The sequence below is a fragment of the Plecotus auritus genome (genome assembly GCF_963455305.1).
Source record: "Plecotus auritus genome assembly, chromosome: 3".
Classification (NCBI taxonomy): Eukaryota; Metazoa; Chordata; class Mammalia; order Chiroptera; family Vespertilionidae; genus Plecotus; species Plecotus auritus.
Genome location: NC_137772.1, coordinates 41,240,737 through 41,254,999, shown reverse-complemented (window position 1 = coordinate 41,254,999; position 14,263 = coordinate 41,240,737). Strand labels below are relative to the sequence as shown.

At 40.8% G+C, this 14,263-nt stretch overlaps 1 pseudogene across 1 annotated transcript; it reads right to left on the bottom strand.

Annotated features, from left to right (window-relative positions):
* Positions 1 to 10,630: 10,630 nt before the first annotated feature.
* Positions 10,631 to 11,187, bottom strand: LOC308243834 (high mobility group protein B1-like; annotated as a pseudogene). Its single transcript has one exon. The product of its transcript is annotated as a high mobility group protein B1-like (transcript).
* Between the last annotated feature and the right edge of the window lie 3,076 nt (positions 11,188 to 14,263).

Genomic DNA, 14,263 nt, shown 5'->3' with positions numbered 1-14,263 from the left:
AGAGCCCCTTTTCATTTTTGAACAGTCATGGTTCCTTTTAGTCCAGGGTAGTCTGTGTCAAAAACCAAACCCACAATTCTTTGGAGACATGCTTTTCTCTATATATTTAATCCCTGATGTTTTGTACATTTTATATTGCTGTGGGAAAATGTCCTTAAGAATCTTGAATGCCATTTTTTGGAACCTAGTGGGCCTACAAGTCACCTCCTCAATGACCCAAGAAGTCTTAACAAAAGGTTTCACAGATATATGCTTAATTTTGTCTTTACCCATGGCCATATCTTAATTTGAGAATATTTTACTGACTAAAATGGTTGGAGATGAAAATTAACAGAGTATGGCACCTCTGTGTTCTAAGTTCAACTTGCAAGGTGTCCAGTTATTTTCTGAGTTCAGCTTTTCCTTGTAATTCTTTATTAAATACAGCTAGTCAGAGTCAGATGACACTTCCAATATTCTGCCTTGAAATTTCTTTGCCCTAGTCCAGAATTTCATCAGTGACATTTTCTATCTTCTATTGCACAATTTGCCACTACAGTAATGTGAATAACCAATTTTCCATCCTCTTCAACAGTTTTCTCATCATGTTTTACAGGTTGCTACAAGTTTCATTTCCATTTCTGTAGGGTCTACTTACCACCTGGGTACAAAGCCAATGTCACATACTTTAGATTTTTGTTAAAGCAATACCTCACTCTGTGTACTGATTTCTGAATCAGTTATTTATACCACAGTAATGCTACATAATCACCATTCCCGAACTCTGTTACTTCCTTCTTAAATAATATCTATTTACTTATGCATTTAGTTTCTTGGATGGGCTTGTATATTTGAAGGTTGGTTGGCTGTCAGATGTTCTAGGGCAGCTGTGGCTGAGGTCACTGGAGCAATGTGGCTCTGCCCCATGTGTCTCTTGTCTTACAGCAAGATAGCCTAGTTTAGCTCTCATGGTCATGGTAGTGCCTGAGAGCAAGCAACATGTACCTGCTTTTCAAGACTCTGTGTTACAGTGATGGATATCCCATTGGCCAATGTAAGTTGCATGGTTAAGTGCATGGATGAGGAATTATACCTTGCCCACAAAAAGGTGAGAATATAAAGACAGATAAGGAATTAGGGCCATTAGTATTACTGATACAGAGATGGCAAAAGATGTTACTTGTAATGCTTGCCCATGAAGGGACAGTTGGGTGGTCCAAGATCCAGTGTTCAACTGGGAATGAAATACAACTTTCCAAATCTGAAGAGATGATAGTTTTTAATATCAGAAGAGAAGGTGGGGGTCCAATGCAGCAGTAGGGCATCATGATTATAACAGAGACAGGCCAGACAGCAAAATGAAAGTAAGGAGAGTATGTGATATTATGATCTTAGGTAATTTGTCTTTTCAGAGAAAAAGATTCCTTCAGTAGCTAAGGAATAACGGGAGCAGAATCCAGTCCTCTAGAGAAAGGATTTTTGAGAACTAGTAGGGTCTGAAGGGCCTAGTCATGCTAATTGATGTTCAATGTTAGATTTTGTCTTATAGTGGGAAAAAACTAGAGTACTAGTCAGAGAATTATGTAGACTCTTGAAATGGGGAAGCAAAAGGGCAGGGCCTGTCACAGCTGGGAAGCTCATTGCTGGCACACACACACCAGGTTTACCAATGACTACTGACTCCCAGTTTATTGTTTAATTATATCAAGATTTTTTCATTAACTGTCATGAGTTGGGTTCTATAGCCCTTTATGTTTGTGAATCATTTGCATACATCTTTTCATCTGATACTCACACTCTGTAAGGTAGGGAGAGCAAGCATGATTATCTCAAATTTTCATGTAAGGAAACGGGCTTAGAAATCTTGTATGACTTCTCAAGGTTACTGAGGTGGTAGGTGATGAAGTGGGATTCAGAGTCCATCCATTTTTATTCCGGGCACTCTCTGCATTTATGCAGAATGCCTTGTGAGGCGTGCTGTTATTCTGGCAGGGTACTGTGGAAGATTTTCTAAAAGAAGGATACAGAGGGTTTTTTCCTCATGTGTATTGTAGAAATGGCACAGAGGAAAGGTCAGACACTGACAGGAGTCATCTATTTTTCAGACATCTCTGAGAAGTTCATCTAGTCAAAGCAGAGAATCTGGCACATTCTTGTTTTGCCTTGCTTACAAAGTAGAGGAATCAAGGAGAGGGGGTTGTTCTTCTGGAATAACTCTTATCAAAGATTGAGTTAAGAATGTGGAAATGACAGGACTCCATGCAAAAGTGCTAAGTCTGAAATGGAGAAGGTTGTGAGATCTCACCCTACTTTACAAGTTAACAGGTTAGCCTGCCATAATTATATATATATGTATTTTTTTCTGACAGGAAAAAAAACACACAAGGTCTCTGGATCAGAGATGGTTTATTACAAAATATTGTAGCACCTCTTCCTGAGCCCCAATCTCAGAGCTGCATGGTGTTATCTAGAATATTGCATTAAACCATTACAGGTCAAGGAAAGTTACTCTTCCTTCTGTGTGGTCAAGGTGACCCCACTGTTAGGAGTGGGTGTGGGAGGGAAGATTGGTGTGAAGTGAGGAAAGCAAAGATGAGCCAGGAGCTATGGGTACTAGCTGGAATCCAGGAGGATGGACTGGAATTGGTGTTGGTCTCTCATAGGCTTCTAAACTTCAACTTTGATGATGGGGGTGTTGGCACCCTTTGTGAGTGAGTTGAGTACTCTCCTGGCCTTGGAGTCACAGAGGCTGAAGGAGGGGATTCAGTAGGAGCCAGAGCTGCTGCAGGCCAACCAGGTAAGCAGGCAGATCAATAACAAGATCAGGAGCTGCAACAGAGCTTCCTTCCAACCCTGCTCTGGCCTTCAAAGACTAAAAAGCAGTATGACTGCTACTTCATGTCCTTCTTCCATATCACCTGCAAAATGTTGTTGACCTTCCCCCTAGAATCACACACACACACACACACACACACACACACACAGGAATTCTGGGAAATGCAGTTTCAGCTGAGCTAAATACACACAGTCCTAATCTCCACACCCTGATCTTTTGACTTGTTCAATAGACTTGGGAGACACTTCTGATTGTTCCCTTCATGAGGGTCTTTCATACGGGCTTTCAGACCGTTCCTAGAACTTTTGGCCTCCTCCTCTCTGCAGTAAGCCATCATAAGACTTTTATCTTTCCTTATATTTTTGCCACCCTTGAATCATGCTCTTTCTCTTATTTGTATTCTCTGAGACTCCCCATCATTCTGTAACTGATTGGCTGAGTGCTGGGCAATAGCTTGCCAAAGGCCCATTCAGTCTCAGCTTATGGGAATGAGAACCTCATGGTTCCCACATTATGTCCTATTTCCTTATGATTTTTAAGCTGTATTTATGCTGAGCTAGATGTGTGTTGTGTTTCTGTAGACGACTGTTCTTTGTTAGAAAATCTATCTTGCATATATATTCACTGAACCTGGTGCTGACTGTGTCCTCTGATTTCGAGTAGGTCAGTGTTTTTCCAAACAAAGAAGAACAGTGTGCTTTGGCACTGCTGCTTGGTATTTTTCCTAGAGTGCTAGCAGGAAGCAGACATTCATTTGGATTTTGCCAGTCTCTCTTTGTCTAAATTGTCCCATTTGGCTTGGCCTGTTGGCTTTAGTCTATTAGAATAGCGATGTAGGAAACCGTTCCTCTTGTTTTATGAGCTTGAACCCAAGTGCATCAACATGTGCCTTGGCAGGACAGAGATTTACATAAATATTTCTGGGCCATCAGATCTCTGTGAGAGCATTTCCACGTTCCAGATGTAGGGTAGGAATGTGCAAATCCCACATGGAGATCACAGTTCACTAACTGTGGATGGCCCTCCAGAGAAAAAAAGTGATTCCATTTAATGGCTGCAAACTGAAGACGAGAGACCCAGAAACCACCATTCTTTTGGTGCTGTTTAAAATTTGGGCAAAAAGCCACATTTCTGAGGCAAGGAGAACTGCATTTTTCTTTCCATAAGAATAAAAAAAAAACCATCTTTAGCATTGGGGAATAAATAATATTCATCTCTCAATTAGTATTAACAGCTAATCAGGGTGCAGCAGGGTAGTGGCACTCTTGTCAAACAGCAGGCAGCTTGTTTTATTTTTCCAATGCCGCTTAAAGATTATTTGAAAAATCTCCTTTAGAGACCCGTGTGCGCGGAACTACATACCCCCAGTCAGAATTTAAACTGATCCAAAATACAATATTAATGATTGATGCAGAAGCTCACAGTTTGGCGCTGGGGTTTAATTAGATAAGCATTGCAGCTGTTTTGGGGTGGAGGCAACTTGATGGGATGCAAAGCTGTTTTGTGACTTCCCATCTACAGGGTATCTACTGAAGCGGAAACAGAAGCAAGCTACTAGGAATCGTGATGACATGTTTTCAGTGCTGAAATGAGTAGAAATCTGATGGTGGGGGAGGGAGAAGTATTTTGTAATTAAAAAGGGGGCTTGGGTCTTGTATTTCACAAAAACTCATAAAAACCAGTTAGTGCAGCCAAGTCAAGGTCATGTGTAAAGAGCTGACATGTGGGGCTCTCTTGGTCCATACCACTTTGTACATACAAAATCCTCTCATCTCAAATACATCCTTCACCTTGCAAAGATCACAGTGTGTCAGACTAGGCAATGTCTTACTCATGCAGACAAATACCTATAAAAGCTGCTTTGGAATCACTTTCTCTCCCTGAAAACCGGAGAAGAATTTTAAACGGGGTCAATAGCGTTTCATTTCATGAGTTGGGAGGCTTCTGTGTCCCAAGCTGAAATGACTAGAACGCACTGTACAGTGTCTGTCCACAGCTAAGCTTCAGTGTGTATGTGTGTGTGTGTGTGTGTGTGTGTGTGTGTGTGTGTGTGTGACCTCTATAACATGAGACCACTAAAGAGAACAATTTATTGAAGCTTGTTGTAAATTAAATGTGCAAGACTTGAAGAATGTCTCCCATCAGAATGAGGCTCTGAGCTCTGCACATTTAAAGTAGTGTTGTTAAAATTGATCTTTAAAACATTTATATCCAATAAAAGGAAGCCTCCCTATGTGGTTTATGTTCTGAAATAATTATAATAGCCATTTAGAAAATAAATAAATTCTTAATTGTTTATTGTCAATATCTATAAAATGTGAAATTACATGTGAATGCTAACTATTATTATTTTTGTTGTATAGGTAAAGCTTCATGCACCTTCTGATTCTTATAAATCAGTTTTTGAGAATTTCCATAGACTTAATCCAGTGTAGATTGGGGAGAAATGAACCCTTTTAGAGGTGCATTAATTCAGGTTGTTAAATTATCATCCCTTGCACCAAAGAAGGATTTATTTTATCTTATTAAAGCTGTGGCAAGGTGTGCAACTATAAATTAGAGAATCTGAAAAATTTATTTCTGGTGTTTATTTTCTAGCTGTATAATTTTGGTCAGTTTGCTCAGCCTTGAGCCTCCTTTTTCTCATTTGCAAAATGGGAACAATATTCTCTTCCCTCCTTATCTCCCAGGGCAATTTTGAGGATCTAATTGGGTGGAACATGTCTACAGATAGACCAGAAGCTGGATGTGTCTAATATTCTGCAAATACACTTGTAATAAATTAATGGTGGCTTCCATGAAGCAGTTCCCTACAGTCTAAGCCAGTGGTCGGCAAACTCATTAGTCAACAGAGCCAAATATCAACAGTATAACGATTGAAATTTCTTTTGAGAGCCAAATTTTTTAAACTTAAACTTCTTCTAATGCCACTTCTTCAAAATAGACTTGCCCAGGCCATGGTATTTTGTGGAAGAGCCATGCTCAAGGGGCCAAAGAGCCGCATGTGGCTTGCAAGCCATGGTTTGCCCACCTCTGGTCTAAGCCATAAAGCTGCAGAGCACAGGTGACTCTCTTAAACTTTCCACTGAGCAAGGGCAATGGCTGTGTTTAGATTTCCAAAGCTTTCCCTAATAGTAATACTCTCACCACCTGCTTTTTTAGGGGAGGTAAGGTAGGATTGTAAGATTATTCACACAGATTCAGAAATGAGAAAAATGAGGTTTTGTGCATGATTGAATGAATTAAAAGTCAAGGCTCCGACTCAGGCATTCTGGTCCCAAGATGAGTGTTACCTCCTTTATAATGGGTTCTCTGAAAAACAGTCTGAAAATAAAAGAAAATGGAAATGTGGGCTATCAAGGAAATATGTAGTTACCTTTGGAATTGAAGACTGCAGCTGTCAACAAAACAGGTAATTCATTAGAGTGGATCAATAAGCTTAACAGCAGGGTTTCTGTGAGATACACTGTAGATAACTGCCTTGTATATACATGAGAGTTGGCTAGATTGTGGATTTTCAAAAGTAGAACATACTCCTTTTAGTTGCATGTGATAATTATTGTTGATTGCTGGAAGGGATCTTCTGTAGTTGTTCCCTTGATAAAATAAATGATAAACATATGGTCCCTTTGTGTCTTTTCTAATAGATGTTGATGGAAAAGCTTATAACAATAAGTTGTAGAATTATTGTAGTAATAATATTTGATGCAATATTCCATCAAAATCTCTGAGTATAAAGATGGATTATAGTGCTTTCAGCATCACCACACATCCTTGAGCAATCAATAAGAATTGCTGTTGATGGATTGAATTGATGAAGCAAAGCCTGGTAGTATGCTTAGGGAAAAGTAGGCATGAATGCTTTGAATAAAGGCAATGGGTGGAATGTAGGGAATGCTAATAAAAAGCTAATGCATAGATAATAAATACAGGTCTTGAAATGTACTTATTGTAGAATAATGGTAATCATGATGAATGATAACAACAAGTACCTTTACTTATTGGTGCCTATTCATCTTCCAGTCCAGTGAATAGTTTCCCCAGAGTTCTGTCTAGCTTAAATTCTCCTTTCTCCCTCTACATATACTCTCCTTGGGCTTCATTATCCACCCTAAGGCCACATTTTCCACTTGGGTAGCAATGACTCAACTCAAGCAATCTCTCACATGCCTTAGTCATGTACACCTCTGAACACTCCCATAGCCACCATTATATTAGACAATTGAAATCTGAAAGAACTTGCCTATATAGGGGAGATAAAATGACAAGGGTAAAGGGCGTATAATCAAGGATTAAATCCAACATTTTAAAGGATAAGAAGAAGAGGGTTTTAGAGACAGAGAAAATGAGTGGCTAAAGGGGTAGGAGCATAACCAAGAGAGGCAGTATCACTGTGGAATTAGAAAGGAAGAAAGTGTTTCTTGAAGAAGGGTTGGTCAGTTGGACTGAGATGTCAGATGTCAACATGGACACAGGCCACTAGTAAACTTAGCCAGAGCTGTTTTGATGAAGTGAAATGGTTAGAAATCAGATCTCTGTGGATTGAGAAGTATAAGTTGAGTAAAAGGAAACAGAAAGTACAGGCAACTATTTCACCTAGTGTTATTTTAAAATCAATGACGCTGTTGCTGTTGTGTGTGTGTGTGTGTGTGTGTGTGTGTGTGTTTGTGTTTTTTTTTTTTTTTAATTCCCTTGGAGTCACAGTTAAGACAAGCTGTGAAGGCTGTCATCCAGAAAGGCCTTCCATCCATCTGGAGCTAATTTTACATCCAGCACTTGGTGAGGCTCCTGGGAACCAAACAATCCCATTGCCAGCCTCCCCTATCTAGGATTTCCAGGAGCAGCTGGCTTGTTCCAGAGAGGTCCAAGTCCTTCAATTCATCAGTGAACTCAATCCGTCAGAGACTTCCAGGTCTAGTTCTGTGGAAATGTCTACGCCAATTATTTCCCCCATGGCTCACCTATGTTTTTTCATCCAAACTGAAAAATACTTTTCCAGTCACCATCATTTCCAACCCCTTGTGGCTCTGTGCTTCCTTCTCCCTGAAACAGATGTAATTGTTCCCCTCCCAAGCCTTTCCACCTGCTTTTTTAGGGGAGGTAAGGAAGATACTCTTCAGAGTATCTAGTTAATTGCAAACAACTTCATCTATACCCTTAATCCAGACACAGATCCTTCCTCAATTTCCTGGCTCTCACTGAAACCTTCCCTCTCCGGTAGACACTCTCATTTGGGTTGTGATCCTTCTTACTCTCCAAGTCACTTGCAGATCTTTACTCCTCCACATACCTTCTGGTCACTCCCCTCTTTCAGGGAGCCACTGGCTCACTGTCAATCTTTTTATCTCAGATGTGTAGAATCTATCCTTCATTCGCAACTTTTCTTCCTCAACAGACCAGAAACCTGGTAGGACCTATCACCCAAATATATTCCAAAGCAGGCCACTTGCCCTGATTGCACCTTTCCCCAGCCACCATAGCCTTTTACCTGGACTGCTACAGTCTCATAAGTCAGCTTTCTGTTTCTCCTCTTGCCCTCATAATCAATTTTCCATTCAGCTCCCAGGGGAATCTCCCTAAAATGTATGATAGCATGTTATGCTCCTTCTCAGGACCCTCTTGGGGCTTTTCATCACTCTGAGACTGAAATCCAAAGCCTTCTGGCATCAGCCCCTGCTCATCTCCCTGCCTCATCTCCTACTCAGTTCCCCTTGCTCAGCCTGCCTCCGCCATACTGGAATCCTCTGAGTGATCTCGTTCCCTCCTCAGGGCCTCTGCCTGGAGAGCTCCTCTTGTGGACATTGGCACAGCTTGCTCTTCATTCCATTCAGCTCCCTGCTCAAATATCAACATCCTAGACAGCCCTCCCTGATCACTGTATCTAGAACATTCCTGTTCTCTCCGTGCCTCAAATCACTCTCAACCTGATGTTCTCTACACTTTGCAGCCACAATTGTAGCGTCTATAATTTGTTATAGTGTTTGTTTAGGCCTCTTTCCTCTATTAGAACCTTAGTGCCATGAAGAAAGGAATTTGTTTGTCTTGCTCACCTTTGTCTCCTTAGTACCTGAAGCTGGGTTCAACACATATATATCTTAAGTAAATGTGTTGAACGAAGAGCTCACACACTTTTAGTTTCCTTAGTCTGACATTTTCTTCCTCATGAATTCCCTATTAAACCCATATTCCTTCAAGTCTTAGCTCAAATGCTACCTCCTCCTTGAAACTCTTTCTGATATCTATACCAGCATCCTTAACTCCTTCTTGCTTAGTCACCCCAGCATGCTACTACTTTTTTTTTAAACCTCTGCAACTAATAGTTTATTAGTATCATCCAGGACTCAGATGTTCAGTATTCCTCCTGAAATTACATAAACAAATGCAATTGAAAATATCCAAGTCAAAATTATATAACAAAACATCCCTCCATCACAAAAGCGTGTAAAATTACAAGAATGCTATTTTAAAACACTGGCACTGTAAGAGAATGATAATGTCAAAAACCACAAAATTGCCAAATTGTTTCCTACACAGCTAAGTGGATAACATATGACCCTAATGAGTTTTGAGTTTTTATAAAAATAAAATTCAAAGAAATTGGACAATTCAATCTGTGATACAAAGTTTACTTCCCTCATGTCTATTTGATTTATAAAGGGGCAAACTGTAATTTGGAAAATATACTCAATTTTAAACGTGGCATACAATTTTAAAAGTTGGCCCAATTAATTAAAAATACATTTAATGGAGTCTCAAGTTTCCTAAGCAATCCATATTTAGATAAATAGAAGACATTTACAGTGAGCACCTTTTTTTTTTTTTTTTTTTTTTTTTTTTTTTTCAGAGCCTTTGCCAGGACTAATGTCAACAAAAAACTTCATATGGCAGTCTTGTATTTTAAGCTCACGCTTTTAGGGATACACTCTCAAGCCTTCTTTAATATGGGAACTGCAAACATAACTGCCATTACATGGTAAGGGGAGTTTAAAAAAATGTCAAGTCCTCATGTAAAGCTTACAACATACTTTTCTACTAGTCCTTCAAGGACACTTTCAAATGTTTGATTCTAATAATTCCATGCTGTGAGTAGAGTGGTTACTTTTCACTTTGTAAATGTAACTGGGCTATGTGAAAATTATCAACTGACCAAGAATTTTGAGTTTGTTATGGATGAAAACTGTCTCAATTCAACTCTCATTAACCCTCATCACAAGTATGCAGGGTGTGTAGACAAAAGTTTTTTATCAGCTAACTATGTGAAAAGATCAACACTGTAATAATCATATGATCAAAATGGGCAAAAGCAAGGCTAGCTTCCCCTCAAGAAGAGAAATGTCAGACCTATGAAAAGGACAACAATACTAATGAAAAAAATGGATTTACTTAGAAGCATTCAGAATGTCAACAAAACAGCTGCAACTTCTTTTTTTGCAATTACAGAGTGGTATTCAGTTAAAAGAACGACAATTATTTTGTATAAGCTGCATCAGAGACAACTGAAGATGAAAAAACTACCGTCCCCCTATATAACCAATTTGTGCTGTGCACCAACAAGAACCTGCTTTAAATTTCCATGCCAATTTACAACCCCCATACTGTACCAGGCAAGGTTAGCGGCTACTGAAAATAACACCAGGACAGGGCTATCTAAAGACACATTTGGTAGTGTGTTAACTATACAAAAAAGACACTGTATAGTTTAGAAACAAATCTTACACAGCCTTACATTTTAATTTTTTTCTTTAAAAGAAGTGAGTTGTGTACAGGGGTGTTAAATGCTTTATAGACAGGAAAAAAAAACTGTGCTAGGCCAACTTATTCATCATCATCTTCTTCATCATCATTTTCTTCTTCATCTTCCTCCTCCTCTTCATCTTCCTTGTCTTCTTCCTCCTCCTACTTTTTCTTGCTTTTTTCAGCCTTGACTACTCCCTTCTTTTCATAAGGCTGCTTGTCATCTGCAGCAGTGTGATTCCACATCTCTCCCAGCTTCTTTGCAACGTCACCAATGGATAGGCCAGGATGTCTCCTTTGATTTTTGGACAATACTCAGAACAAAACAAGAAAAAGGCCGAAGTAGGCCTCATGGGTACATTGGGATCCTTGAATTTCTTTTTTGTTTCCCCTTTAGGAGGAATATAAGTTTTCATTTCTCTCTCATAATGGGCCTTGTACGCCTTTGCCATGTCTTCAAATTTTCCTTTCTCCTTAGCATACATGGTCTTGCACCTCTCTGAGAACTTCTTAGAAAACTCTGAGAAGTTGACTGAAGCATCTGGGTGCTTCTTCTTGTGTTCCTCCTGGCAAGTTTGCACAAAGAAAGCAAATGATGACTTTTTGCCTCTCGGCTTCTTAGGATCTCCTTTGCCCATGTTTAATTACTTTTCCTCAGCCAGCACACAGTCACCCAGTGCCCAGCCGGCTCGCACATGCCACAGTGCTGTCTCTATGAAGCTCAGTGTACTGCAATCAGCATGCTACTACTTTTATTGAGAAGGAACATGGTTCAGTTTAGAAAAAGAGCATAGGTTGTACAGAGTCAAACAGACTTAGGCTTATGTATATCAATGTTTTACTCTGTGTGACCTTGGGCAAGTCATATAACCTCTCTGAGCCTCAGTTTTCCCCACCTTTGGAAGGGTGATAATATCTAATCAAAGGGCTGTGGTGTGGATTAGTGAAATGAAGACTATTAAGCTCCTGGTATGTATTCAGTGCTCTGTAAGTGTGCCTCACCTCTTGCATCCTGCTAAGCATTAAAGTTAGTTGTTTATCTCATTAGATAGGAAGCTCTGTGAGGTCAGGGATAACCTTCTATACTAATAAAAGGGTAATATGCTAATTAGACCGGGAAACCTTCTGGACGTCCTTCTGGACAAAGCCATGATGGTGGGGCCGAGTCAGAGTTGGTTAAGGGCTATCAGGCCAGGAGGGGAGGGCAGTTGGGGAGTTGGGGGTGATCAAGCTGGTGGGGGGGCAGTTGGGGGCAAGCAGGCTGGCAGTGGGGGGAAGTTGGGAGCAATCAGGCCGGCAGAGGGGGCAGTTGAGGGTGAGCAGGCTGGCAGAAGGGCCAGTTGGGGGTGAGAAGGCTGGCAGGGAGGGGGGCATTTAGGGGTGAGAAGGCCGGGGGAGGGGCAGTTGGGGGTGAGCAGGCCGGCAGGCAAAGTGGTTAGGGGTGATCAGGCAGGCAGGCTGGTGAGCGGTTAGGAGCCAGCAGTCCCGGATTGTGAGAGGGATGTCCGACTGCCAGTTTAGGCCCAAGCCCTAAGGTGTGCCAGATTGGAGAGGGTGCAGGCTAGGCTGAGGGACACCCCTCCCATACATGAATTTCATGCATTGGGCCACTAGTATCAATATAATATTCTTCTAGAGGGCCTAGCACAATGCTTATGTAGTAAGTGCTCAAAAAATGTTTGACAGACTAAGCCCAATTTTCTTAGCATGCTATCTCCTAAATTTGTTTACTCCTGCTGCTCATAGAAGATGACAATATTTGTATGGAATACTAGGTCACCTGAAAGTGATCTGGGGGCATCAGCATGGTGCTTGGTGGAAAAATTAAGTACATTTCCTTTATCCTATTGATAAGGAAAATGAAATATGGACAACTATATTAATATTTCACTTATATAAAACTTTGACTGGATTCAGGAAGTTTACAGAGGATGCTATCAAAATAGAATTCAAAAGGAAGCTTGAGTGATTTTGAAAACATTGTGTTTCACAGTTTTAAAATCGCTATAAAATATTTACAAACATTAATAACTGGAGAGACACTGGTAGTCTGTTCTGGGGAACACCTGCTATGAAGATCAGCTTCAGTCAATGTTTATCCAAAGTTCCGTATGCTCTTCTAACTAAGGAAACTGATTTGCCATAGGTGGTGCCCTGGTGGTGGGCAGGCAACAGGAATTAGGACAGCATGGCCTGCTGTGCCCAGGCACGTGGCTGGCAATCAACAAATAACATTGCCTAAATATCTGCTAAGTTTCATTTGAGTCCAGTTTCTTTGTCTTTACTTTTAAAAGGGACATTGATCAACTAATGTGCTTTGTTAAAATTCAGGGACACCCCAACAAGGTTACTGATGTATTTTAGGCACGACTCATGTTTATTACCCTGTGTTTCTGACTCTCGGTAGCATGTGGGTGGGTTGGCCTTGATTGCTGTACCATGCTGGAATGACTTTGAAGGATACTGTTGATTCCAAGGGACCCACTGCCTGCCAAAACTATGTTCCAGGAAAAGAGATGGAAGAGAAGGAGAGAGATACAACCTCAGGGATTGGAAAATTAGGCAGACGTAGCCATCTGTTACTGCTCCCACCTAGCTCATGAGCGGCTGTGAATACAGGGCTATTTTTACAGGTGCATGTGTGTGTTCTGCTTGCCCTCCACTTGTCTTTCTGGGTTCATTTGGAAGTACTTGGGGTGATGCAGGGAGCCCTTTGGCTCTGTAAAACAGCAGGATGGCTCAGAGCTCTGCCTGGTAGGAGATCTGTCTTGACATTCGGATATATTCCACCTCCAAGAATGGGAGAGGCATTTGGTGGCAGAGGTGAAAGAGAGGGCTCAGTGGGGCACCAATCTGGCCAGATGAAAGATACTGAGCAGACATTCTGGGGCAGCTGCAAGATAACTTTAGTTCCTTCATATATGACAAACTGAAGTACTGGGGGCCGTGCTAAGCCCAAGAAGACAGAATACAATCAGAATAAAGTGAACTCACATATATGTGGGCATATAAATATTTCTACTTCTGTAATCTAACCCTGTAAGTGCTTGTATACAATGGGTCAAGTCACGTGGGCCTCAAACAAAACTTCTTTCCAGGTTATGGCTCCATTTTGCTCTTGAAAGTTTCTATTTAGAGGGATGCTCAGGTTATAAGATCTTGAGAGTTCCAAGTTTTCTTTCTGTGTGACACAGATTTTTAAAAATAATTTGTTTATGTTTTTCTTATATTAAATGCAATGCAATTATTAACAATCTACCATGAAGCCAGAACTCTGATAGGTGCTGGAGACACAGGGCTGCATAAAATGGCCCAGTGGAGAAAAGCAGACATCTGAGTCCTCAGTTTATCCAGCATGATGTATGCTATAATGAAGGTAGCAGAGTGCACCATGGAGAGAGCAAGAGGAGTCCTAAAATCAGCCTGAGGAGCTTCATAGAAGAGGTAATGCTTGCGCCTGGATCCTCGTCTCCAGGAATAGGTAAATACTAAGTGGATGAAGGACATGCAGGAAATAGAATGGTGGTCCAAGAAGATGGAACAACACATGCAAAGGTCCTGAGGTATAAAACAATCTGGCCCATTGAAGTTGAAACAGCATATGCAAAGACCCCGATGTCTGAAACAGCCTGGAACAAGGGACAGCAGGTAGTTTGATAAGTTATTTAGAACGGGGAATGATAGGTGAGTACTAGATCATGTGACAAGCCCAGG